Source organism: Penaeus monodon, chromosome 17 (genome assembly GCF_015228065.2).
Source record: "Penaeus monodon isolate SGIC_2016 chromosome 17, NSTDA_Pmon_1, whole genome shotgun sequence".
Lineage (NCBI taxonomy): Eukaryota > Metazoa > Arthropoda > Malacostraca > Decapoda > Penaeidae > Penaeus > Penaeus monodon.
Window position 1 is genome coordinate 26,577,909 of NC_051402.1, and position 4,135 is coordinate 26,582,043.

The following is a 4,135-nucleotide window of genomic DNA, read 5'->3' on the forward strand; positions in this document are numbered from 1 at the left end:
TGCAGATACAGTGTGTGTGTGTGCATGTGTGGTGTGGTGTCGTGGGCTGTGTGTGTGGGTGTGTGGTGTGTGTGTGTGTGGTGTGTGTGTTGGTGTATGGGTGTTGTGTGTGTGGGTGGGTGTGTGTGTGTGTGTGGGTGTGTGTGTGTGGGTGGGGTGGGTGGGGGGAGGTTGGTATAACAGGTTAGATGAACACACACACACACACACACCAACACACACAGATATAGATATATATATAGTACTATATATATATGATATATATATATCGATAGAGATTATATAAAGAGATAAGCGTAGTATATATATATAGATAAATTAGATATATATACATTATATACATAATATATATAGTATCTATATATATTATGATATATATATATCTACATATATATATTACATATGTAGATATATGTATGTATATGTGTGTGTGTGTGTGTGTAGTGTGTGTGTGTGTGGGTGTGTGTGTGTGTGTGTGTGTGGGTGTGGTGTGTGTGTGTGTGTGTGGTGTGTTCATATATAATATCTATAGATATATATATAGATATATATACAATATATTATAGATATAGAATATCTTAATATATGAATCTTTTTAGAGATAGCTAGTATATATAATATATATATATATATATATAATATATTATCACAATATATGGTATCATACTAAATACCAGATTATATAATATATGAGATATATATTATAGATAGATATATATATATAATATAATATCTACAGAACAGACAGACGGACACCAACACCCATACACACACAGAATACACACACACAACAAACACACCCACACACACACTATATTATATTATATATAATATATATATATTATATATATATATATAGATATATATATATAGAATATATATAGATCCATACATATGGATAATATATGCATATATAATATATATCTAATATATTATATATATATTATATATATATCTATTATATATATATATATATATACAACTCCAATACCGTCTTATGACAAATTCTTGGCAGTATTTTTGACTCCAAATGTCTTGGTGATGAGACCATATCTTTTACATCAAAGAAAGAGCTCGCCGCCGATCCGAATGTTACAAATTCTCTCCCATATATCTTGGGGCTCAGATCGCAAAACTCTCCTCTGTGTTCATGTTGCCTTGATGCTCTCCACTATTGATTATGGATGCTATTCTTGCCCATCCTGATACAGTCCAGCACTGCAGTCTTCGCTTAGCCCTAGGCGCCTTCCACTCCTCTACAGTTGAGAGCCTGCACACTGAGTCAAGCATGTCACCTCTATCTCGATGCTGTGCCTTTCTCTCTCGCCAATGCAATGCCCGCTTCCACAAACTTTCCCTCATATCTTAACTGACTCTCTCTCAGCCTTGCGGATCTTTGGGAAACCCCAAGTCACTGATAACCTCAGAATAGTCACAACTGTTCTCTCTCATATTCAACAATTGGAAGAACAGAAGAAGATCCTGAGCTTCTGGTGGATTCCCAGCCACGTCACCATCTCTGACAACGACTCAGCTGAAGCTGCTGATAAGAATAGTCTAATTTTCAGCACTGTCATTGGTCACGTTCCACCAAGCCTCAGCCAGTTAAAAAAACACGTCAGAAGATCCTCATATGAAGTTTTATTAATAGAACACCGTGTGAGGGTTTAAATCTTGCCCGGATCCCCATAGCAAGCTGGTACAAAATAGTCACTGACTACAATCCCCCATTCTCAGTCACCACTCTTTCCAGAAACTCTGCTGCAATCTACCACAGATTCTGCTTAGGGTACAAATGCAATTGGGAGATAGACCTAAGAGTTCCCAAGCCATGTACATTGTGTGACACAATATATACAGAGGAGCCTCTAATCCACTACATTTAGGACTGTCCTAGTATCCAGCAGTTATGACCCCAGCAGTACCAGAGCCACCACAGAAGAGATCAAAGACACTTCGCTTCTACAGCTGTCAGATGCCTTACCGACATTCTCAACCTACCGGATTCCCTTCAGGTACTTACCAGAGTGCCTCCTCCCAGATAAACGGTTGATGCTATAATAATAAACATCCCTATCCAGCCAGATAGGTATCATTAACACCTCCACAGTTACTCTTCCGGGTGGCATAAGCGTAACCTGGGCTAGTCATGCTTCACCTTCATCATTTGCAGACTAGCAAATGTAACACAGGGAAAGGGGGAATGGGAGAGGAGAGTCTCCATGTGCATGGAGAAAAGAATAAGCAAGACAGGGGTCAGGGATAGTGGGATAGTTTGGTGAGGGAAAGTTTGTGGAAGCGGGCATTGCATCGAGAGAGAGGTGACATGCTTGACTCAGTGTGCAGGCTCTCAACTGTAGAGGAGTGGAAGGCGCCTAGGGCTAAGCGAAGACTGCAGTGCTGGATTGTATCAGGATGGGCAAGAATAGCATCCATAATCAATAGTGGAGAGCATCAAGGCAACATGAACACAGAGGAGAGTTTTGCGATCTGAGCCCCAAGATATATGGGAGAGAATTTGTAACATTCGGAGGCGGCGGCGAGCTCTTTCTTTGATGTAAAAGATATGGTCTCACCAAGACAATTTGGAGTCAAAGAACGGTATTGGAGGAGAACGCTAAATAAGAATAGTGGAGGTTGAGGACCTACACGGGGGCGAGAGAAAAGGATGGAGAAGGATTTGGAGATGGAAAAGCGAAAGCCATGGTTAGTGAGATACTGATGATATTGCAGACTAAAGGAATTGGCAGAGAGTAGGTATGTGGATGTGCTAGAGGCGAAGATGGTTAAATCATCAACATATAGTGATGACCAGGCTCCTACTGGTAGAAATGAAACTATGTCATTAACAGTAAGAAGGAATAAGGTGGTACTGAGCACACTACCTAGGATAATGATGTGGAAGATGTAAGCGAGAGACCACCGCAAGCTACCAGAATATGACGACATGAGAGGTTGAGAGCACTTCTGTCACCAGATGTGAGGGAGATGAGAGATGGACTTGGGCGGTGTGGTGTGATGATTTTCCGAATATGTTTGTCGTTCAAGTGAAACCAGGTCACTTATGAAGGCTATATAATGTACACAGAGGAGCACTGCGGTGTGCTCTACGGTAAGCTCGCTCTGCCCGAGGCATGTTATTACTGGAACATGCCACTAGCAAACAAGTTGCTACATGAATGGAAGCAGATATTTACATAGTTAATATGATAAATAACAACCTTCCCTGACCAGGACTCGAACCTAGGTCAATCCGGGTATGAAACCGGAGGCCAGTGCTAAACCAGCCAAGCCACACGACCCACTAAAAGGAGTGTGCAACTAGGTCTCACTGGCTCCATAGACATTACCTATCTACTCGTACTTGAGTAATGATAGCGAAGTTTTACGCACACTCCCCATGGGCACTCGGCCATGTCTCTCCCCTCTGTCTTACAAACGTGTCCTTTTATGCGGCGGTTCCCTTCGAGGGCAGATGTTTATTCCTGCATGAAAAGAGAAAGCCGGGCGATATCTGCGTCCTACCCAAGGAGAAGGGCAGCTGCTTAGATGGAGGTGTGAAGTGTACCATCCGGTCTTGCTATGTATTGTTGACAGAGGAGGCAGTTTTGACCTGGAAAGTGCATTTGGAGAGGAAAGACTTTACAAAGATATCCATGTTTCTGCGTATGCCTCGGGAGGATATGGTAACCCCATGTGGTATCACATGCTTTTTCTAGGATAAAGAACATGGCAAATGCAGATGTAATACATGCCACGAAATGAGCAAGGTGGTCAGATGTACTTTGTGCACGACAGAATTCCAACTGGGAAGGAGTGAGATTGTGAGATTCAAGATACCACATTAAGTGAAAGTTAACCATTCGTTCTGGTAGTTTGCAGAAGCAGCTAATTATATGGGGCGGTAATCTTGAGGAAAGGTACTAGATTTATTGGGTTTCAAGAAGGGGAGGATAAGTGCTTCTCACCAATGAAGAGAAAAATTTCTTGTTGTCCATGTGGTTGAAAATAGTTAATAGGAAGGATAGAGTAAGCTGGAAGGTGTCGAAACATGGTAGAGAATACCATCAGGGCCTTCATGGGTGTTGCGGCACGAGTTCAGAGGAAGAAAACGAGCATTATAGGACTCAGCAGA